This window comes from Mus caroli, unplaced genomic scaffold, assembly GCF_978045245.1.
Source record: "Mus caroli unplaced genomic scaffold, Mus_caroli_1 scaffold_12, whole genome shotgun sequence".
NCBI classification, from domain to species: Eukaryota; Metazoa; Chordata; class Mammalia; order Rodentia; family Muridae; genus Mus; species Mus caroli.
The window spans coordinates 80,700,857-80,726,655 of record NW_028227267.1 but is presented as its reverse complement, the minus strand read 5'-3'; the positions used below and the strand labels follow the sequence as shown (position 1 = coordinate 80,726,655).

Sequence of the window (25,799 nt, the reverse complement as noted above, 5' to 3'; positions counted from 1 at the left end):
TCCTTAGAAGAATACATTTGCTTAGACTCCCCCTCCCCAGAGTAATTATGCCACACCGCCCCCTAGTGTTTGCTGAAAGAACTGTGTGTATATGGTGAATGCTTTAGGGCATCTGCCAAGAATAAAAAGAACACAAGTATGTTTCTTATATTTCTTGTTGCTGTAGTATCCGACATGATTGTTGAATAGTGACATGTATCCTAAGTAACTATTTGTAATGATGATTTATACCTGTTTTTTTTTCTTAACCAGCAATGAAACTGACTGATAGCTTAGTACCAGTTGTTTGGCTTATTTCCAATCAGTTGTAACAATCACATTTAACTCTAAAATGAAATCGTTAAAGGTTTTCAAAGTCTGTCTTTTTCTTTCTTCCAAGCATATTTTGTGTTCACATTATATTTATTTAAAATTTTCTTATTCATTATCTTAAAACTATCGAGCTCCACTGGAATAGAAAAGATGATGATGTAAGTATATTAGGTAGTTCAAAAGTATCAAGGCTTTGTCGCATGAAAGGCCGTGTCACATACGCCACCAAGCCAAGGAGTTCAGAAGTCTGTCATGACCTGCATATACTAAAGCAATGTCAGAGTTTTCAAGAACAGCTGGGTTGATAATCAGTGTTTGTAGTTTCAAACCAGATTCAACTCTAATCCAACATGTTACCCTTCTCTATGTAAATTCATATATTCTGACCATCTCAAGATCTAGTTTGCTTAGTTAGAATCTATGTGGGACCACTCACTGAGAACTTAACATTTGATTTATTAATAAAATAGGATGGGTAAGTTGAGTTTAAAGGTAAATTGATGGATGCATTGGAATTACTTTAAGCATTGCAGGTTAATTTTACAGGCTATTAAAGAGGAGCAAATACTGCTATGTCGGGCTCATAATTGACTTCACAGAATTAAGGAAACATCTCAAAATAGGTCTTCATGGAAGTTTATATAATTTATGTAACTTCAGCTCAGAGACACTCTTTAAGAATGCATAATTATGTGTTTTAGATATAGTTTCAAGAGTTTATTCCTGAAGCCAGGATCACTGCTATATAAGTCTCCTGTAATTTATCCTGCTTTGCTATAATCTTAAACTTAATAATGTATACCTCTTAAGGAAAAGAAGCTGCCATTTTCTGTACAGCCATTACTTACATGATTGAAAAAAACATTCTTATATTTCTGTCTTTATCATTTCATTATCTGGTTTTGTGCAGTAAATTTTGTATGAAACATTTCAAACCAAATTTAATAGCGTAAGGCTTAAATACCAGGAAACCAGAACCATATCAAATTCAAATTCTCAAAAGCACGAAGTATTGTGTTTATAGCTAGTGCCTCTCCTCTTTTAAAGACATCTATGGCTCCCATCTTATACTATTGTTGACTGTTTGCTGACTTTAGTCAGAGCACTGTCTTCTAACCAGTGATGAAACCACACTACTACCAAGTCTTTCTCCTTCCTCAATGATGAATATAAATTAGATAGAGCAATGTAAATTAAATGTAAATTTTATGCTTCAGGAAAAATGTTTTATAATTTAAATATTTTAAAATAATTCTCTCATTCTCAATACATTCTAAATGCATAGTATATATAAAATTAGTAATGCAAATTAAATATGAAACTTGTCCACTTTTTATTAAAATTATGAAAAAAAACACTATTAGGAAACTTTCAATTTTCTTCTGAATAATATTTCTGTTAGAGTATGTTACAATATGATAGCATATTCAGGTATATGTATGGTCCTTACTACAATGTTAACAATGGAACTACAGGGTTAACTCAACGAAGACATGCAAACTAAACCTGTGAGGAATTCATTCACAATTCACAAAAGGAATGAAGTAAACTTAAAACCAGCATCTGTACATTTCCAGTAAATTATAAAATGTATAGGTAAGAAGAAATATTGGTAAATGAATAATCAATGGTCAACTGAAGTACCCTAATGCATCTTAGGAGGAATATTCTGAGTTTTAGAGACTAATTTAAAATTTAAACATGAAATTTCTTTATTTAAAATTTACAGTTAAATGCTCTTTAGTATGAAGTAGTTTTGTGTGTGTATGTGTGTGGGTATAAGTGTGCATGTGAATACAGGTGAGTGTGAATATGTTTATGTTACGTTCATAAAATAAGCTGCCACGTTTTAAAATGCATATTAATATATTATTTGATGTGGAGAAACCCCATGCCAAATCTACTAATACATATTAAAAGGGGATTTAGGTTAAATTGTGTACATTAACATTAACATAATGTAACATTACTTTCATCCCAACAGATTACAAATATCATATTTATTTATTTATTTATTTATTTTGTCTTGCCAGCCAAAAAAGAGCAAGTTACACTAATTCCATATCTCAACACTCATGCCCCATAAGAAGTTGCATACTGGCTCCCCCTTGTGGTCAGTTTGATAGACATTCGCGTATTTGGAAAATTTACAGCATTAGGAAAATTAGATTTATTTAATATTTTTATATTGCTTTGTGAAATGCAGAGCTTATGAGTGAAATAGTTAATTTATAGATGTGCCTGCTAGATCATTAAATTGGTTGACACCGGGGGGGAAAAAGATAGTATTTTGATTTCACGCACTGCACAGCAATCTCATTATTTTTTAGAGTTACACATGTTAGGGCAGTGCTGACTGAGGCTGGGAAACCAGCCCTTGGAGGGGACCTGGGAAGTTCAATTCAGTAGGTGGCACTCTTTCCTCAGAGTCAGTTTTACACTGGTGACCTGAAAAGATGCTTCAAACCGCTGTGTCACAGGAGGTTCCGCCTTTCAGGTGTGGCTGACACCAGATGCTTATGATCAGTAATGGTTCTAGCCGTTCACACGTTTCTAGCCATTATTCTAAGATAGTTAGCCTGCTTGTTAGATAGCTATCATAGTGAGATCAATGAGAAGAATACGCTAGAAGTAGCTGAGCTCTCAGGAAAACAAATAAGTGCTCTACAAATCCTCTGCATTTTAATTATCATTATAATCGTTAACCTTCCCAAGTTTCTGTGACAAGGTCTTACTTGGGTAATTATGGCCTCCTTATGTAAATTCCTCTTCCAGTGAGCTATGAATATTATTTCCTCTCATCTTTAAAAAGGCTAGAAACATTTCAGTTACAAACCAACTGCTGTCAAACAGCTTTAGTCTGTTACTCAGGACACAGCATACTTTTGCTTTAAGTAAAGCACCTCTATATAGGCTTCTCCCTGTCCATAGTCAGGAAAATACTCTGAGTTTTTCTGAGTGATATTTTTGAAATCGTATTAAATTAAAAAAAAAATCAATGAAATGAAACATCATTAAAATTCACTAGGTGAATTGATTTTTTTTTTTTTTTGGAGCTTCTGAACTCAGATACTTGAAGATTGTCCTATCTTTTTGAATGAGAATACCTAGTAATATCTAGGGAAAAGGGCATAAGCCATCCACAAATTACCCATACTGATAGAAATGGAATGACCTCCAATTTTAATTAAGCACTGAAGAGCTTAAATTCTTATTTAAAAAAATAAGTGAGATATCTTTATTTGTCATTCAAATGATGCATAGAATCTTGGTATGTGACAACTGTAATTTAAATATTAATCAAGAAAGTTGGAATGTATGTTTGATTGTAAACTTACTGAAGAAAGTTGTGTTGGCCATTCTTCTCAAAACAATACAGATTAAATTTAGACACATAGTGACTATAGTTAGATGAGCCTGGGTGATCTATTTTCCCTTTCCTGAAGGCATAGTAATCACAGAAGTCCATGAAAATCCAAGAGTTTAACATTTATTACACAACTTGGACATTGGTACAATCATGAATTTATACTCTTTTGAAAGCATATTGAGAGCAGTGGTAATTAAACCTGTTTGTGACAGTGACCTATTCAGGAAGCCACAGACGGCTACAGAACCCCTTCCTAATATATTTGATAGAGATCTATAATTTAAACTATGCAAATATATTCAAAAACACTGTAAGAAACACATATTCTTGATGAGCATAATTGGGAAATTATCTAAAACTATCTTTAAACCATTGTGTTGACTTTTACCTATAATTCCATCACTCAAGTGGGTTATGAAGGCAGGAAGGTTACCATGGCTTCTAGGCCAGTGTTGGCTACACAAATAAGTAGGTAAGTATGTAAGTAAGTATGTATGTATGTATGTATGTATGTATGTATGTAGTGACTAACATCTTTGTTCTCCTAATATCAAAATCCTAAGAGAGAAAAGTTTGTATAATGCATGTCACTAGAGGAAGTATGTAACAAAGGATTACACATTTCAGTTTTATTTTCTAATATTTAGAACCAGAAACGTCCTCAGCAGTAGGAAATATAATAAATTAGCAGCTATGTGACATACATGAGTAAAGTACGAGCTTGCCTAGCACGCAGGCTTTCCACTTCTTAGTCAGAGGTAGCAGTTGCATCAGCATGACAGTTGAGACATAGAGACCTTTCTTCCTCACACTGGTGAAACAATGACCCCATGATTCTCTTTAGTTAGTAAGGAAGGGCTCTGCTAGCTGATGGGAACAGGCAAGACAAGAATATAATCGATCATAAAAATTGAGAAGTTTGTTGAGATTTGATCTTCTGCTTATGTTGTAATGCTAAATATTGGGCCCCAAGACCTGGTTGCCTTCAGGGGTAACAGAATCTGTACATACTCAAGTGACATAACCAAGTGATTCTATGAAGCCTTGTCCCTCAAGTTACCCATGATTGGTGAATAAAGATGCCTACAGCCAATAAATGGACAAAAGAAAGACAGGGTCTTGGGTACCTGGGCTTGGGGTCTGAGGAGACCACGAAGGGACAGAAGAAGGTGAAAAAAGGAAAAGCAATGAAGTAAGAACCTTAAAACAATTGCCATGTGGCTGACTAATTGCAGTTATGACCAGCCCAGATGAAACATGACAAATTATATAATGGGATTATTGGCTGCAAATAGACATAATAACATAGAGGATAGATATCTGCCCAGCTCTTGTGCTGAATAAGGCTTATTGTAAATATATTAAAGGTTGTGTCTTATCCGGGAACCAAATATTTAAAGGTAGAATAGAAACCCCAGATTCGGATTAAAAAATATTCTACAACAGAAGTTTATTTTGTGTTTCAACATTGAGTGAGGTAACATAATCACAAAGGAACTCACACAATATGTATTCACTGATAAGTGGATATTAGCCCAAAACTTAGGATACCCAAGATATAAGATACAGTTTGCTAAACACATGAAACTCAAGAAAAATGAAGACTGAAGTGTGGACACTATGCCCCTCCTTAGAATTGGAAACAGAACACCCATGGAAGGAGTTACAGAGACAAAGTTTGGAGCTGTGACGAAAGGATGGACCATCTAGAGACTGCCGTATCCAGAGATCCATCCCATGATCAGGATCCAAACGCTGACACCATTGCGTTCACTAGCAAGATTTTGCTGAAAGGACCCAGATATAGCTGTCTCTTGTGAGACTATGCCGGGGCCTGGCAAACACAGAAGTGGATGCTCACAGTCAGCTGGTGAATGGATCACAGGGCCCCCAATGGAGGAGCTGGAGAAAGTACCCAAGGAGCTGAAGGGATCCGCAACCCTATGGGTGAAACAACATTATGAACTAACCAGTACCCCGGAGCTCTTGAATTTAGCTGCATATGTATCAAAAGATGGCCTAGTCGGCCATCACTGTAAAGAGAGGCCCATTGGACATGCAAACTTTATATGCCCCAGTACAGGGGAACGCCAGGGCCAAAAAAATGGGAATGGGTGGGTAGGGAATTAGGGGGGAGGATATGGGGGACTTTTGGGATAGCATTGGAAATATAATTGAGGAAAAGATGTAATAAAAAAAAAAGTCAGTGGATGGAAGTCATCTTAACACACAGGCTCCACATTTTGAAGCACGTTGAGTTTCTTAAAAGTTATTCACACCAAATGAATTAAGGTAGGAAGAAAAAATTATAAAAGGAGCTAGAGAGATGGTACAGATGTTAAGAACAGTGGCTTCTCTTCCAGAGGACTTGGGTTCATATCTCAGAACCCACATGATGGCTCAGAACTGTCTGTAATTCCAGTTCCAGGGGCCAATGCCCTTTTCTGGCCCGTTGTGGGAATGTGTGATGCACAAACATACACACAGACAAAACACCAATACACACAAAATGTAATGAACTTCTTTTAAGCTTAAAAAAGGAAACCTAAGTACATCACTTTAAGCCAATCTATACATAAAGAAAAGATTATGACATCAATTGGCACCCAAGTCCCTCTCTTCATTTAAAACTGTGTATGTGAAAATATACTTATTCCCTCTCTTTTTCTCATCTCAAATCTTGCTACAAAAACAAAAAAGAAAAGAAAACTGGCCATGACTATGATGAGACCATCAGTGACATGCTAGAAGAATGAATGGCAATTTAAGTTTATAGATATGCATATTTGTAAAATCTTAAATCCCTGGAAACGCTTCCCAGGGAATATGTGGGACAATAGACATGATATGAAATTATTAAATAAAAAAGATTGTGGCTGGGGTTGGGGAATAGGGTGGTTCTTCTAATGGTAGTTCTAGAAAGTATGCAGAGGTCTGTGTTCTCGCTTTTGTTTAAATCTGACCGAAATATGAAGGCTGTGATCTTGCTTTGTGGAGATGAAGAGTTAAATGCATCACGGCAGAAAATAGGTTATAAAGGTCAGATATCTCCTATGCTGTGGAATTAACATAGAAATAGCAGTAAATCTTTATGAAAATTAAAGCCAGTGTGGTGGGTTTTAATGAGGAATTAATCTCCTTGGCTTGGTCCTTTGAACACTTGGTCCCTAAAGGATAATGTTTTGGGGAGAGGTGGCGCAGCCACACTGGAGAAAGAATGTCAGTCGGAGTGAGGGTTAAGTTTCCAGTTTGTTCTCTCTGCTTTGAGCTGTGGATGAAGATACGGCTTCTCAGCTCTCTTCTCCGGACATGATGGCTCCCTCTATTTGCCGTGCTTTCATACGATAGGGAATTCATACTTCTGGAAGTATAAGCCAAAATAAACTCACCTATAAGCTGTCTAGGTCATTGGAGTCAGGGTATTTATTTCAGACAAATGAAAAGTCATTCATATCGAACTTGGTACAAGGGAACGAACTATTTTCTTTTTTTCAGTTTTTGCTCTGTTTTGTTTTGTTTTGTTTTGTTTTGTTTTGTTTTGTTTTGTTTTGTTTTGTTTTGTTTTGTGTTTTCAGAGACAGGGTTTCTATGTGTAGTCCTTGCTGTCCTGGAACTCATTCTGTAGACCAGGCTGGCCTCAAACTAAGAAATCTGCCTGACTCTGCCTGGATTAAAGGAGTGCGCCACCACTGCCCACGTGGGAATGAAATATTTCTGCAAAGAAAAATAACCATATTACTGTTAGTCTTTCTTTCTTTCTTTCTTTCTTTCTTTCTTTCTTTCTTTCTTTCTTTCTTTCTTTCTTTCTTTCTTTTTTCTTCCTTCCTTCCTTCCTTCCTTCCTTCCTTCCTTCCTTCCTTCCTTTCTTTTTCTTTTTTTGGTTTTTTGTTTCGTTTTGTTTTAATTCAAAAGGATTTGAAACTTTAGAATGGAAAAGTGGTTGATTGCTCTAAGCACAGATTAATGCTACATTCTAATAGGAGCCTAGATGAGAATAACACTATGAACAATGTAAAATGTAGAGGCTCCAGCTCAAAAGGTTTCATTAGCAACTGCACTAGATGCCATTTGTCTGATATTTTGGAAAAGCATCTGGATGCTTTCTATCCTTCCTAAAAACTTTTCCATGGCTAAATTGAAAATTTATCATTTTTTTCTCCTTTTTTTGTGGAAGACATTTCAAGACAGCATTAGTTTGACTATATATCATCTATTACTGATAATGCTTATACAGATCATTAATGAAAAAGATAAAAAAAAAAAGAAAGAAAATCAAACCTACAGTATGGAGAGAAAAGGAGCACTAGGAACTTAAATGCTGAATTCAGGCTTGTGCGAAAGAGATGTATTCATTAAGGGAATGGGCACAGTGAAGGAGAAGCCTTTCAGTTTGTACTGGAACAAATAGAAGAGTGCACTCTGGGGGGAGGGTAGTGGGGGGATGCACTCCAGGCACCAATTTCTGTGATAAAACCCTGGCCAAAACAAACTTAAAAAGGAAAGGGTTTATTTATTATAGACTTCTGTGCTACAGTCCATCAACAAAGGAAAAACCAAGTCAGAACTCTGCTGCTTCCTGGATTAATCCCTCATGGCTTGCTCAGTTTACTTTGTCCCCCGCCCCCATTAATTTATTTGTATTCACTTTACAGCCTGAGGGCAGCCCCCTCCCTCTTCTCCTCATGGTTTCACCCTCACACTGTCCCCCCCTTCCTGTCAGTCACTTCTCCTTGTCAGACAAGGGAAGGCCCCTTCCATGTGTACCAACCTGTCCTGGTACATCAAGTTGCAGCAGAACTAGGACTAGGTGCATCCTCTCTCGCTGAGGCCAGACAAGGCAGCACAGCTAGAGGAAAGGGAATTCTTTATTTCACTGAAGTTTCTTGGATCTCTGAAATTATAGAGTTTCACAAGTAACTGATTGCTTTTTCCTTTTTCTTGTTTCCAACAATTAGATGAAGAGTAAATAAACCATCACCTCGGGTAGAATAATAGCATGCTTGCACTAAACCTATGAATAATGCTTCTCTAAACACAGTGTTGGGAAAACAAGTAATGAGAAATAAATGAATTAATTAATTTATGTGTATATAGAACAAAAGCTATGATTTAGTATGTTGTGGCTTAACATGCTCAAGAAGTTATTTGTTAAACTTCCCACCTTTATTTCTGTAAATACAACAAATGGGTGTGTGTGCTTGGTATGTTATGTCTAATACCTCATGAGTTACTTACGATCATCAATTAGATTAAAACAAAATGATGTTTTCCTTGTTGAAGAATGATAGTTGAAAAAATTCATTGTCACAGGTATCTTCACATATGTCAAACTGAAACCTATCTGCAGGCAGTCAGTTGGGTTTCGCATGCCTCGAAGCATGTGGATGGAGGTACTGGTCTAAATTTCATGACTTCACTAGCCCTGGATAGTTGACTAAGTTTCCATACCTGGCATAATTTCTTTCCTGTTGAGCAGGTCTTAAATGCAATTACTGAGCTGTTCGTCACTGCTCCATTGAACTTTTAGGATTATAGTTGAAATACATGGTGTCTTCAGCAATAGGTGTTTACCTTGCTTGTCCCATGTATAACCAAGAACAGTAGTGATAGCTGATAATGTTTTGAGAGTTTCTTGGACAACCTAAAACAAGAATGCAAAAGAGAGCTTCTCATGCCTAGTGTTGGAATATTTATGGAATGGTCTTTGGCTCTTGGAGGAGCATTGTCAGCCCAGAGGTCCCTGGCATTCATAACAGGACCTAAATTTTTCTCATGATCTTGGGATAACACATAGGTGAGCTGTTCAAAGTAAGAGTGATTTCATAGGCTTTTGTCTAATTTTAAAGACAAGTTAGCTAACTTCACACACACACACACACACACACACACACACACACATTTATTCACTTCTCAGAAATGCTAACAAAATATCATTATTTCCTATCCACATTTGTGGAGATCTGATAATAGAGAACTTTTCAAATATTCTAAACAATTATTTTATTAGTCATTTGTAGCTACATCATTACAAATACAGTTAGTGTGAACATATAAAAGATGTAACAATAACCTCATAAAAGTTAAAACATAAAAGATACAGTAATTTATATATTAAGTATTTATTTGTTTCTTTCCCCTTCCTCACAACCTCCCCCCCCCCACACACACACACACGCGCGCCCCCACTGAGGACTGAACCCAGGCTGCAGGAACAATCAGGTGACCACTTTACTACTGAGCTTCCCCTTCAATCCAATGTACTTGTATTGGCTGATCTTGATTACCCTGGTGATCATTAAAACAAGAGTGTTTAAAATGTTAAGAAATGTGCTTTCTGGGTTAATGTTTTTATTGATCCATCCAGTGTTTTATATATTTGAAACTGTCTTGTTTCTGATATGTATGTTTAATTGTAAATACCTAATAATTTTCATCTGTTTTGTTTGGTTTTGTTTTGGTTATTTCCTTCTCAGTGTGTGACAACAGAGACAAAATTATAACGAGCAAAGGCACACTCTCAAAATATCACATGACATTTTACACAAACATCTGTCAAATACAAGGTTAGAATTCTCACTTCTTGGAGGAACACACATACCAATTAGTAGCAATGTTCTGCTGCCAATTGCATGATTTTGGCAGAAGAAATTGACATGCCTTTTCAATATGGGAAGGGCATTTCTATGTGTTCTGCAACACGTTTCTCTGATGGTATTAAAGGTAATTTTTGCACATTATTTTGATAGTTACTCAAGGCATATACAGCTAACATTCACATTTGTCTGACTGAATAATAGATGCATGATCAAAATTAGTCTAGTTAACAAACATTCTACTTATTGAAAAATATGAATGAATACTTGGGTATTTTTTTGTAGTTTGTGGAGAAATTTTTTAGAAATCATATTGAATTAAAAACAAAGTTAAAATAATTTTTGAATATTTCTCTCTTGTTATACATCACAAAATTAATTGTTCAATTTCTGATGATTTAGGATGCAGAATAAATTTTAATAATTTATATTAGTCTTATAATTTGAATGTATTGATATAAATCATTAATATTATATTTTCAAAATGTAGTTCATTCAGAGCTTACTCTTTCTTTGACAGTGTGGCAATATATGGCCCTTGTTGGAACTCCATATAGAGACCAGATTGCTCTTGAACACAGAAATATCTGCCTGATTTTTATTTCTGAAAGCTGAGATTAAAGGTATATGCACCATACCTGACACTAAGCATTACCTATTTATTAGAAGGGATTGCCAACAAAACCACATAAAGTTATGAAACATTTTCTCCATAGTGAGACACCCATCATGTCATTTTGTACCAGAACATTGTTCTTTAGAATGGGTATGAAGGATTTAATGTGACAATAGACATATTGTCACATGTAACTGACTCCTTTACTTGTATATATTACATATACATATATATTAATGGTAATGCCTTATTTTTAAATATTTAAATTTAAAAACTGAAAACCTATTTATACATCTCAAGAAGTATTCTCATGAAATTTACGTGGAAAAAAATTAACGGGCTATGTCAAATATGAGTATTTATTACCAAATAGGTATATTCAACTAAAAGTTAGGGAAATAATATTCTGCAAATGGCATTTATAACAATAAAGAGAACACATAGAAATATTTAAGAATCACAGAGACAACTGTAGATGAAAATTGACTGTAATACATTTAGTATTATACATTTTAAAGTGCTACTCCGTTAGGGTTTCTATTGTTGTGACAGAAACACCATGACCAAAAATCAAACTGGAAGGAGAGGATTTATTCAGCTCATACTTCCACATCACATTCTGTCATTGAAGGAAATCGGGACAGGAACTCAAGCAGGGCAAGAACCTGGAGGCAGGAGCATAGACCAAGGAGGAGGATGCTATTGGCTTCTCTGTGTGACTTTCTCATCCTGCTTTCTTATAGAACTTAGGACCACCAGCCCAGGGAAAGCACCACATACAGTGGACTGGACCCATCCCTATTGATCATTATTTGAGAAAGTGCTTTGCAGCTGATCTCATAGAGACATTTCCTCAATTGAAGTTCCTTCCTCTCTAATGACTCTAACTTGTGTTAAGTCGATACAAAACCAGCCAGTACAGCTGTGTATTGGCTGTACTGCTATACAAAGGACAGTTATAGTTTGGTGAAAAGCGCCTGTGATCCACAATCTCATATGTTTGAAAACCTGTACCCAGTTAGTGGAATTGTTTAGATATTATGGAAAGAAATAGGAGTTGGTGATGCTTGCATCTATGGCTCCTGATTTCTTTCCTGTATCCCCAGAGCTCCCTGGGACTAAACCACCAATCAAAGAAAACACATTGTGGGACTCATGGCTCCAGCAGCATATGTAGCAGAGAATGGCCTAGTTGGCCATCAATGGGAGGAGAGGCCCTTGGTCCTGTGAAGGTTCTATGCCCCACTATAGTGGAATGCCAGGGCCAGGAAGCAGGAATGGGTGGGTTGGTGAGTTGGGTGATGGGGGAGGAGGGGATGGGGGATTTTTTGAGGGGAAACTAGGAAAGGGGATAATATTTGAAATGCAAATAAAATATCTAATAAAAATAAAAGAAAATACACTGTTAAAAATAAGAAAGAAAGAAATAGGAGTTGGGACCTCACTGAAAGTGGATCACTGAGAGGTACTTTTGACAGTATAGTGGCCACAAGGGTTCCAATAGCTTCCAACTGGGATGTAGCAAATGTGATACATTCTTATTGCCATATTCCGAGTCAACTTCAACCACCACGTTTTTGTTGACTTGATGGATTGCAACAACTCAATTAGGGAACTCCCATAAAACCTCTCTTTGAACAAGATTTTTGTTAGGTATTAATGACAAAAGTATATATCCAATACAAGGATATAGCTAGATGAAATAACAAAATTTAGACGCCTTTGATGATTAAACAAAAGTTGGGAACATTTTATAATATTCTTTTTAACATGTTTTATTGTTTCAATTATTCTCATGAAGTTAATTCCATTTGTTATTGAATAGTTCCACCAATTCTATCACAGTTCTTTTACAAATAAGTCATACATATAAATGATTTGATGCTAATCTTTAAGATGTTCTGTGTCATATAATCAACCATGTTTCTTATTGTAAAGATTGAAGAAAATATTATTTTTAATAATATTTTTAAATATTTTCTTCAATCTCCTCCCCCCCTCTGCTTCTATGAGGCTGCTTCCCTACCCACCTACCCACTCCTGCCTCCCCGCCCTGGCATTCCCCTACAATGGGGCATCCAGCCTGCACAGTACCAAGGGCCTCTTCTCCATTGAGGCCTGACAAGGCCATCCTCTGCTACATTGGTGGCTGGGGCCATGAGTCCCTCCATGTGTATTCTATGGTTGGTGGTTTAGTCCCTGGGAGTTCTGGGGGAGGGGGGGAGCTCTGATTGGTTGATATTGTTGTTCTTCCTATGGGTTTGCAAACCCCTTCAACTCCTTAAGTCCTTTCTTGTATTCATTAGCTTTATCTTAGTATTAAAACCAATCTATGAAATACTAAATTGTTGTAAGCAAGAGCATTTGCTGTTAAAATATTTTTGTTGCATTTTATATGGTTTTAGTCAGTATAATCACAAAATTAACATATTCTATTGTACAGATATTCTGTTATAAATATGCCGCATAAGTTTTTCATTGAAATCATGATCCAGTGAATGATATATTTGGAAGATTAAGGGAAATGGTTACATAATACAGTGCCATGCATAGGAAGCAGCAGGCGCTGAATACTTGTTACCAATTTTCCAGTTTTTTCTTAAATAAGTGCTTTATTCTTTCTGTTGGACATACCATGTCATATTAATCAGATTAACACAGGTTACAGTTGAACAATGACTGAGATAAGGCTAAAATCTGTGAGTTATAGATAAAAATAATTTTAAAGTGTGCTGCACTGAGTTAACAAAATCTATTCACTCTGTGTTTAGTAGTATTAACATTTGATTGTCATGTTATTGTACCATATCTGGTCTAAATTCTTTCCACTGAAATAGAGAACATCACATGGCTCTATAAACTTCAAAAGATACAAGTTTCTGTTTTCATGTCCATTTAGGAGTATACCTTTGTTTTGTAACCTAAGAGAATAAGAGATTAACATCCCTTGATTAAATATTAAAATCTGATAATAACATAAAATAAGTATAATGGAACTCAATAGTGACTTCCATTCTGTAGAATCTGTACACATTGGAGAATGAGAGTTAAAGAAAATTTGTTATTCTATTTATAGACCTGTCTGACTGTCTGTATATCTATCTATCTATCTATCTATCTATCTATCTATCTATCTATCTATCTATCTATCTATCTATCTATCCATTCTGTTTGTTTGCTTTCCTAAACAGGTTGTCTCCGAGGAGCTGTGGTTGTCCTGGAATCCAAGTTGGCCTCAAACTCAGAGATCCTTCTGATTCTGTCTTTCAAATATTGAGATTGAAGGCAAAGTCATATTTAAAGTTTTATTTTTATTATTATTAATATTATCAATTATATTATTATTTGTTCTTCTCAAAACAGGGTTTCTATGAGTAACTCTGGCTGTCCTGGTACTTGCATGCTCTGTAGACCATACTGGCCTCAGGGTGCTAGTTGCTGGGTGCTAGGATTAAAGGCTTATGCCACTATACCCAATTATTAATTCTAATTATAATCCCAAGATGTATCATGATGAGTTGGCCAGAGATTTCATTTTTCTGACTTATCTTTATTGATTCCATAAGCATAAAATTATTCTTTAAATTCAACTCTAAGAAAAACAGCAAAACAGTATTCTTAGTAATAGACTTAATTCTTAGTGAATTTTAATTTTTTTAATTTATACTACAGATGTCTTTAAATTTAATGGCAAACGAAAAAATAACTAATAAAAATATGACAGGATGATTGTTCAGCTTCTCAGTACCTCAGAGCCACTTCGTGTAATATTCAGGTATCATTTTAGAGAGATAATAGACAATGTCCCCAGTATTATTCCCGTTTTTCAGACAAGAGTTTGCAATCAGTAGAATATATGATGAGGTGTAATCAAAGATTAGAACTTTTTAATTAAATGGGGCCTTTTGTGACTAGTCATTTGACATTAATTACTGTTTTAGTTGGATTCTTTTTGATTTGTAAAGGGCCCTGAGTACCACAAAAATTATATTGCAGCATAGAAATTCTTGATAATTAAAACAAAAAGCTTTACTGCATCAGCCCATCACACATCTTAAAAAGGAACATCATTTTAAATGTTAATAGCTGCCTTAGATAAACAGACTAGAGGGTTTTGAAGGAAAAATAACAGATGGCACGCCAAGCCAGTTGCTTTGGATGGACAGTTTGACGGTTGTTAATTGTGATGATTTATAAGGTGTTTTTATATGTGCAGTCACACTTTTAGGACCTAACTCATGGTGAAAGGTATATGTGCAGTTCTAAGTGCTCCACACCCACTGGGAATCATAAACCTAACTCACACCATGGCTTTAGCTCTAGACCGTCCAACAAATTCAATGCTAAAAAAGAGATTGACCTAGAAGTTTAAACAATAATTTCAATTGTGGATTCATTGAGAATAAAATGTAAGTTAAAAACACTTTCGAAGAACTCTGGATGAAGATAATATACCTGTAGTAAAAAACGGCTGCTCATTTCTGTGAATACAAGAATTTATACAAATATTAAAAGGATTCAGAGTGATTTTGATACCAGTGAACTAATCCTTTAAAAAAACATAATCTGAGAAAAAATATTGCCGTGTACCAACGAAGTTTATTTTATAATGATGTGCTACATTTATATAAAATGTGCTTTGATACTGCAGTTACTACATCTAAACACATGAAGGTATGGAGATTCTCTTTAGTTGTGATGAAAGATTCACATATATTCAAGTCCTGGCTGCGTTATAATAGAAGACACTTATTTTTAGTACAATTTACCTTAGGTTAGGGCTATGGTCTGTGAACAGAATAAAGCTAATTAGCCTGAAAATGGATGTCATCATGCCTGTGACTTCATGGCAGTGTGCACTATGCAGATGAGGGAAATGAACGAACATAGAAGTAATAAAAATAAACTTTAAAAACACTTGATTGCATGCACAAAAAATATTAAGCTCTGAAAAAATGGAATATTTTTTCATTGATTTGGTCATCATTTCATCATCTGTAGACTCTGTTCAGCTAAAATGTGCTGTCTATAATCAACCAAAATGTCTTCTAAAAGTTTTTATTAAGTTTTAATTAATAAAATTATAATAGAATTATTATCTAATAATAATCTCCCCCATCACTTCCATTTAAACCTCCCACTCTCCTTGAAATTCATGGCATGACCTCTTTTTCACTACTTAATATAATTAATGCATATAAATTCACATACACACACACACACACACACTCACACACACACACACACACACACACACGTATATTCCTAAATTTAGCTTGTTCAATCTATATGTTTGTTGCATATATATTTTCAGGGCTGCCCATTTGGTGCTAGACAATTAATTGGCATGTTTGTCCTGCTTTTCCTCCATTGTCTAAAGTTATTTGTGTAAGGCTGAGGCCTCAAGGGTATTTTCTCTTATGGTTTGGCATATTCATTGGTGCCATGTTTGCTCGGCTCATATTTGGGTGGTTTTGTTGGGGAAACATTAGGAGTATAGCTTTTGATATTACTTAGAAAACAAGCTTACAGCAAACTTCCTGGACAACTGGTTCTTTAAAGGTGCCAAAGTGGTATTTGTTTGTTTGTTTTGTTTTTGTTTTTAGATCTATTCTTTAGGACTAAGCCCCGTAACTCTGCATTTTGTTTGTTTGTGGTGTTTTGTTTATTTGTTTGTTTTGTAGTTGTTTTCATATGTTGCAATGAGAAATGTCTTAGATGATAGGTAAATACTATTTTTATCAGTGGGTAAGAACTCTTATTGGACTTAAGATCCACTCAAGAATAGGGAGAACTCCTGGTACTGGAAACCTAGCCAGTTACTCAGTGTTAGTGAAGTTAAATTTTAAAATTGGAAGAAAACCTATGACAACCCAATACTAATCCACAAAACCATCTATAAACATTTTCTTTTTATTTAATATGAGTTTTTAAAATTTTATTTTAGCTGTATCTTTTCCAAAAAAATGTACTAAAGAAAATAATTTAAGGAAATAGTTATAAGGACTTAACTTGCATTGGCAACTGAGGCTATTTGAATTCTATTTAACAAAAAATTTTAAAGGTAGAATTGTTGCATCTCTAGACATTTTTGCATTTATAATTTCTATAGCAAATATATCAAACTTGTCTTTTATGGTATTTTCATATTCAATGGGGTCTTTTTATGAAAAATCGATTAGTTGTTCATTATAGTGGATAGGTGGAGACAATTTTTGAACATGAAGCCTTGTAAGAATGGACAAGGGTTGGATTCATTTCCTAAGTATTCATCTGAGAATTCATTCAGCTTCTGTACAGATCCACCTTTACCACAGTACTTAATATCCAAGCTGTTAGAGTCCATTTTTGTCTGGTATTAGAATCAATGATGTAACCCCTTTCTCTATGCTCTTTTCACACTAATGTACAACATAAATGACTGGGAATAAAATCAAGTCTATACTGCTTACATCACAAAAGAATTCCACAACCTCATTGGATTTTGTGCAGCTCTCCATGTGAGAGGAATTTTCTATCATTTATCCCCTTTTTTATTTATCTAACTTTTATCTATGCTTCACTTGGCACCATGTAAAAAAGTCCTTTTTTTTTCTCCAAACATTGTTTTGGTATTAATGTCCCTTAAGGGACAGATCCTTGCTCCCATCAATAACTACCTTCAGGAATTTTATATTCTTATTATAAGAGAGTAGAACAGTTTGTGGATATCCCCAAGGGCATCTTTGCTTGTAATGATTCTGTTCTTTTCTTTTTTAATTTAGAAATTGAGTAGTCATAGGATTGGGTGCCAGTTGGAGAAAGGGTGTGTGTTTGATGGGTTAATTGTGTTTGTCAACTTTACCAGATCTTGAATCTACTATTAAAGATGCTTGTTACATTGAATTTTCATGATCACATTACTTGAAGTCAGAAGGCCTACCTTAAATGTAAACAATTGCTTCCAGTGGGAGAGCAGATAAAGGAGAAGACAGTGTTTTTGCTTGTTGTTTGTTTACCTTTACTCTCATGTACCCTGTTACTAACCCTGCTGTATCCTTTAATACTAGGCCTCAGCTTAAGTTCCTGATTGGGTGTAAAGGCCAATGCCTCCTCTCCTTCATGCCTTCAGTTTGAGATTGTGATTGATGAGACACCAAGCCTTTTAGATTGAGATACTACTGGGTTCTTGGGATTCTTGCTATGAGTCGGTCATTGTTAGAGCACCCATATTGTAATTTTGTAAGGCAATTTAATTAAACCACTTTTAAATAAATATCCATTCTATGGTTTCCCATACCACTAGGGAAAGCCAATATTAATACAGATTGTAGCAGACAAAAACATAAAAAAAATTAAACTCTTTGCGATGTCTGTGTAGAATACATAGACCCTGAATGCTAATTTGTAGACAAAGTATAATTCAGGATTTAGTCGTTAGATGAGAACCTTTCTTGGTAAAAGTGAATGGTTTTAGAGAGTTCTTTGAGAAGAACGTGGACCGAACCTAAGGGAAACACCAGAAACTATGGTCAGTAGTTAATTTCATGCCAAATACCAGCCTTAGCCTAGGAGAGGGTCCTGAGGAAGGGCTGTTTGTTTAGGAGCCCTCAGAGTCAATGATGGATGTAAGCTGACATCTGTGTTCTGCTTTGCTCAAAACAGCTCTGTCTTGCAGACCAAAACCCACTCTTTTATTTTGCATAAGCTCCTTCCTTAGGATTTGTATATCAATTCAACCATTTACACCAGGTTCTCTTGATTTCCTCATGGATCAGCATTTTATGACTTTAGCCCCTTGACTCTTAAGACAAATCAGGTGGCTAAAACTAAATTCTGCTTCCTGCTGGAGCTGGAACATGGTCTCATTGCTCTCTTACTTTATCACCAGCTTTCTGTTTCCAACTCCTTCACTGTCTAAGCTTGTCTGCCCTGGAACTTGCTTTGTAGACTCAGACATCTTCATGGCTCTGTCTCCTTACAGCTAGGATTAAAGGCATGTACCACCAAGCCTGGACCTAAACTTTCTTCACCTAGGACTTTCTCTATCCCAGGCTGACCTTGTAAACAGAGAGCTTCTTGTCTTTGTCCCCTGGGATTAAAGGTGGGATTAAAGTCATGTCACCATGCTTGGCACTAAGCTTTTCAGGGCCACTATTACACAAGATCAGGATCAAAAGCCTGTGTGTCTTGCAGCCTTAGGGTTTGGATCACAAGTGTGCCCTTTGTTTCTAGATTGTAGTTCATTCCAGATTAAAAATCCAAACTACCCTTGTTCAACTGCAAACACAAGCAGTAAGCTTAGCTGAGTAGGATCTTGCCCTGAGATCACTGCTCCCTAAATCTCTTTATCTCATTCCTTAATATCAGCCGCCTCTGTTCTTTCAGGTCCTTGAATCCCATCATATAATTCATATTACATCCTTATATTTTGCCTAGTTGAGAAATCCAGTAAAGAACAGTTCTTACATTGATTTTATATGTTCTTGAACTCATGTTTTCATTCTTTCTCACAGCCTTCAGGGCTGTCCTCAAGGTCACAGCATTACTGTTTTTGCTAAGGATCATCAGACACATTCTTGCTTCTTGGAACTGTGCTGTTTCTGATTATCATGGAGTCTTTAAACTTGGCAGAGAGAACATTCCTGAATGAAAAACATAAAGTAAACCATTTACATCATTATACAAATATCCTTATGCCTACAGCAACTGTCAACACACCAGAAGACCCCTGCTGGCTCTACTCCAGGGCCAGGAACTGGGTTACACTGTTCCTTCAGTGACAAGGCTAGACCTAGCAATTTCAAAGGCAAACTTCATGACTCCTAAGTTCTCTCCCTTTTTACAGTGAAATTAGGGCGATGTTGATAGCTTCATATTTTATTAATTTTCAAGGAAGAAAAATAAGACAGGAAAATAATAAAATTTTATTTCTTTAATCTAATTTTGTATTCTTTAGATTAAAATTTTACTTTGAAGAACTCAGGAAGGACAGATTCAAGACTAATACAGGCATGAAATACAGTATACTCATCATGTAGGAGTTAACATTGCTATTCACAGGTTACCCTGTGTTTAAAAAAGTAAAGGTACATAACTACTTTATTCAATATGTATTTAAATGCAGAAATATATCTCATTAAGGGCAATTAAACACCAGATCAATAATTTTCATAAAAACTTTGGTTGCAATACCAATAACGAATCCATATTTTCCCTTAGAATATATACTCAGGAACCTTAAAAATTAAAACAGCATTTGTATTCTTTGCCTTGCTTATTTTTCTGTAGAAAGCCTATCAGTTAAAATGATGAATTTTAACCTTTTCCACTTCTCCCAGACAAGATGTAATTCATATTCTTCAGGTTTTTTGGAGCTGGCTCCTCATACTGATGAAGAAATTATTGTTTTTGTAATGTTTACTAAGGGGGAGTTAGTGAACCTTCCTCAAGGACATTTACTTTACTTTTAATATGCAAAACTCAGAATTCTTTGGAAAAACTGGTAAGAAGGAAAACACATTAAATTACAGAGCTAATTGTGTAGTTTAATGCATTTGAATTAAGTCATAATATATTATATTCGATACAATGCATGTGATGAATAGGAAATAAAAAGGTCATGGTGTCTAAGAATAGTAGGATCACGAACTTGAATACTAATGGATCAAAATGTCCTGCATAAAATTGTCTTTTTTTTCCTCTGTGTCCCAATTTTGTTCTTTTCAAAGAGATTATTCTCAAAACTATTCAATAAACTCTATTTATTCAACTGACTTTCTAGTCTTTCGTGTCTCCGAGAAAGTACAGCATTATGCTATATGTTGAAATCTGCTATTTTCAGAAATAATTAGTTAAATAATAATGTTCTGAACATTAATTATCTGGAAATACACACAAAAGCCTGTAATTAAGAACAGCTTCTTGACTTTTTTTTTTTTTTACAGTGACAGGCAATGAAAGATACTTCTTAGAAAATGTTGATTCATCTGGAATAAAGCACTGCTATGAGGTAGCTGTCCATGAAAATAAATGTGTACACTTTGTATGCTGAAGTGAGTCCACATGACTTTTAGTCACTTCTGGTTTAGGAGGTTGAGGGAGAAATATTCCTACTGTGTTTGAATGTGAAGGGCCCTTGTATGTGCTTATGTGTCTGAATGATTAGTTCCCAGCTTCTGACAGTGGCTATAAGACATGTGGAAGCTCTAGGAACTAGAACTTTACTGAAGAAAGTGGATCTCTATGGTTGATTTAAATATTTATAGAATGTACCGAGTTTCTATTTACTAGTGATTCTTGACTAAGAATGTAGCCTGGTCAGCAGCATTTCCTTCCTGCTGCCATTTGCATCTCATGATAGATTGTCTCTTCTCTCTTTTTCATATAAATTCATTTCTATTTCTTTTAAGTTGTTTCTTGTCAAGCATTTTGTCACAAAAATAAAACAGTATTAGATAAAATCTTTAAAAAAAAAATCTCTGCCCTAGGGTTTGAGTCTATGTTATATATTTTAATTGAACCAAATTGTAGTATTTGTATTATTTTTCTAAATCATCCTATTATTTCTATTACACTCTATTATTAATTATAAAAACTAAATGTTCTTTAAAAATAACCATAATCATAAGACATAAATCATAAATCAACTATTACTTACCAATGCAAATTATAACTACCAAAAATCAGTTGAAAAATTTTAAATTATTCCAACTTAAATATTAAATATTCACTATTTATGGTCAAGAGCATGAAAAGAGCCATGATTTCAAAACAGGATCAAAGACCTTTTTCTCCTTGCTATTGGCAAAATATGTTCATTAATTTTACAAATGAACATAAAATTTTCAATAAAATTTTCTCTCATGGTGTAAACATTAACTTTCATAAGAAATATTTATAATAGCTTATATTAGAACCTCATTAAAATTTGATCTCTATCATTTTGTCAGAGATGTTTCAGATCTAGTAATTCAAGAGAAGGCTAATTTAAAACTCTAATAGTCTTCAGGAAGTCATTAGTGGGCCAAGAGCATGTTTAGCTACAGCAGGCAAATGTCTGTTCATTACCCGTTGCACTTAAGAATGTCTGTCTTTAATGTGATAACATGCAAATGCCAGGTAGAAGAGACTACTAAAATTTATCATTGTTTAAGTATTTAGTACTTTGTAAGTAGTGTAGCTCAGGATTTGAGCATTGAAGATTCCTGTAGGGCCCCACCCTTAATTGTGCCATGATTCTACTCATTACATAAATAACAGTAGGAAGGATGTTGGAGAAACAGCTCAGTAGATGAGGTGCATACTGTAAAAGCATGAGGACTTGAATTCATGTTCTTGAAAAGTTAAATATGGTGGTGTGCATTTGAAACTTCAGCTTGGGGCAGGAAGGTAGGAGAGCATTGAGAGTGTTGGATGTCAGGGGCTCACTAACCAGCCAGCTTGTCTTGCTAATCATTGTGTTCCAGTTAAGTAACAATCAAAGCCTCCAAAATGAATGGGGTATCAATAGAGGAAAATGTGCAGAGGCAATCTCTGTCACATAGAACACATAAATAACACACACTCACACACACACACACACACACACACACATACACACACACAATTCTAAGTAAAGTGGTTGCCTCTTGACTTAACCACCTGTTCATATTCTCTCATCCTCTCTTAGGTAATACTGAAGGTGTGGTAGAGAAAGAGAAGCTATGGATAATTTCTGCCCTTCATTAAAACTTTCCAACAGATATTGTTGAAAGTTTCTATATTATGTGTGATATTTTACATCATTCCATCTTTTATATATTACTGGATATTTTGGAATTTGGGAATAAAACAGATACCTCTATCACATTTTTTTCAGCATGGAAGTTTGGCTTGAACATTAGGTATTTATTTATTAATTTACCAATGTAGACCTTGCCTTTAGAGTGATTGTAATAAGTGTAAATGAACTTTAGAGGGCTGTTGTCATTCCATTTCAGAAGAAATATGTGCATCTAGACCAGCTTTTGCTTCTTAAAGGCTGAGAGTGATGAGGAATCGAAAGGTAACATAGACTCTGATCAGATGACAGACTGCATCCGACACTTCTGTCTGCACCTGAGGTAAGCACTAGCGTTTCTTAAATATGGTCTATATTTTCCATCTTAGTTAACTTGTCTTCAGGATGTCACTAGGACCTGTCAAGAGCATCCCAACGCTTTTATAAGCACATTCATAGACAATATCCCTTCAGATCTCTTTAAAACACTCTAAAAAACATCTCTTCAAATTCTGGAGAGATTCTTTACTATTATAGAACAAATATTCTTAGGCAAGATAGAGAATATACTTATAATTGTTTATTATACATATTTCACACCACATTTTTTATTTTTATTAGATATTTTCCTCATTTACTATCCCCTTTCAAATACTATCCCCGTTCCTAGTTTCCTCTCCAAAAATCCCCTATACCCTCCCCCTGTTCCCCAACCCACCCACTCTTGCTTCCTGGCTCTGGCATTCCCCTATACTGGGGCATAGAATCTTCACAAGACCAAGGGCCTCTCCTCCCATTGATGACCGACTAGGCCATCCTCTGCTACATATGCAGCTAGAGACACAAGCTCTGGGGGTACTGGTTAGTTCATGTTGTTGTTCCTCCTATAGGGCTGCAGATTCCTTCAGCTCCTTGGGTACTTTCTCTAGCACCTTCACTGGGGACCCTGAGTTCCATCCAATAAATGACTGTGAGCGTCCACTTCTGCATTTGCCAGACACTGGCATAGCCTCACAGGAGACAGCTCTATCAGGATCAAAATCTTGTTGGCATATGCAATACTGTCTGGGTTGGGTGGCTGTTTATGGGATGTATCCTCGAGAGTGGGCCAGACTCTGGATGGTCCTTCCTTCCTTCTCAGCTCCGCACTTTATCTCTATAAGTCTTTCCATGGGTATTTTCTTTCCTCTTCTAGGAAGGATCGAAGTATCCACAGTTTGGTATTCTAAGTTTCTGGGCTAATATCCACTTATCAGTGAGTGCATATCATGTGTGTTCTTTTGTGATTGGGCTACCTCACTCAGAATTATATTCTCCCGATCCATCCATTTACCTAAGAATTTCATAAATTCTTTGTTTTTAATAGCTGAGTAGTACTCCAATGTGTAAATGTACCACATTTTCTGTACCATTCCTCTGTTGAGGGACATCTGGTTTCATTCCAGCTTTTGGCTATACAATTTTCAATATATATATATATATATATATATATATATGTGTGTGTGTGTGTGTGTGTGTGTACGTGTACGTGTACGTGTACGTATACGTATATGTATATGTATATATTCACCTTTCTTTACCCCCAAACCTAAGATTTGGAATACAAAGATGCTCCTTTCATTCCTGTGTATATTACAGTATCTATCAGATTGCAGTACAAAGAGCATTCAGTAAGAATAGAATTAGGGTGCCCTACTCTTCTGTGAATAGCTTCATCAGTTCTACTTGTTTGTTAGAATGTTGAGTGGAACTTATGACTCTCTAGTTAGTTCAGTGTCTAATATATAGATGGGAAGATCTATAAAGTCAGCCCCAGATAGCCAGGATAGATCTAAGTTTGTTGGAATTGAGCCAAAACTGGATTAGAGAGAAAATACTTAATAATAATTTCTGTGATGGTCACATAAATTGATAAAGGTAAAAGTCTCTATTTTCTCATTTATGAATCATCACAAAATGAATGACATCAAGTAAATAAAAATATTAGTGTATTAGTAAAATACATGCTAGTGCTATGAATTTAAACCAATCCTCTAGACTAATATACTATATATCACTTATTTTGTAAATGGCATATCCTAGTATATAAATTAATATCTGAAAATTATTACCTAATACTAAGGAACTTCAAATTAAATACCGTAATATAAGCCATGATAATCATTAACATAATTTCTATGGATAACAAATAGAAATGATGATAGTGCAGTTCTTTCTAAAGTAATAATTCATTATTTATTATGTTTAAGTGTTATTCATGGCAGCCACCCTATCAACGCTGGGAGCTAATTCGGTGTACATGGAAGAACAGTTTAAATATTAAGCATGCAATCAATCACTCTCCCATCCTAGTTGATAAGACTTTTTTTTTTTCATTTCTTTCCTATCTTCTGAAACAATGCAAGCAGTCAAACTGGAATTTTCTAAAAACTGAAGCAAACTGTTCCATAATTTTTATGTGTACTAATGTTACAAATACTGTGCATAATATTCAATCTAAGTTCAACTTCATTTAATTCAACATTAACTTTATAAACCTATTTTAAGTCTTAATTTTTGGTCATGATCAGTTTTACCATCATCAGCACAGATACTCTGAGCCTTGTGCTTATGTTTTACAGACTGGCAAGTTTCTTTCTGGACTAACACAGGAAAGGTTTTTGTTTTTTATTATAAATATTGACACATACTTGTAATTTTATGTGCTTTCTGATTTATCATATTGAATTTATGTAAGTAGTTTAATTCTTCATGGTACTATACTAAAAGCAACCACAACAAAATATGAACTTAATTCACAATTCAACAAAATTCTTTTTTTTTTAACCTAAGGAGAATAATTTTAGGGGTTTGCAGTTGCTGAATCACATGTAAAGTAATGAAGATGAAGAATTTATCACACAAAATTTACCATGTATTATCTGTATATATGAATATGCTGTTTTAATTAAATTATGTAGATAGTTTTATTTACTTACCTGAAACTAGTTATTCCCAAAAAAAAGAGGATGTCTGTAATAATGAAAAAGTAGCAAAGAACATGCTAAAATTGTTGTTCATGGAATCCTTTATTAAAGAAAAAATAGCCTCAATTTGGACTTAGGAGGATGAGCAAACAAAAAAATCCTTCCCAAGTGCCCACAGATAAGTTCTAGTCTCATTTCAATA

At 35.1% G+C, this 25,799-nt stretch overlaps 1 long non-coding RNA gene across 1 annotated transcript in view; it reads left to right on the top strand.

Annotated features, from left to right (window-relative positions):
- Positions 1–25,799, top strand: part of LOC115029216 (uncharacterized) — a 100,015-nt gene that overhangs the window by 1,730 nt on the left and 72,486 nt on the right. The window contains exons 2-4 of the long non-coding RNA XR_003834775.2: positions 20,818–20,882; positions 22,542–22,755; positions 22,852–22,974. This is a non-coding gene — a long non-coding RNA (uncharacterized LOC115029216). The remainder of the gene's footprint in view (positions 1–20,817; positions 20,883–22,541; positions 22,756–22,851; positions 22,975–25,799) is intronic.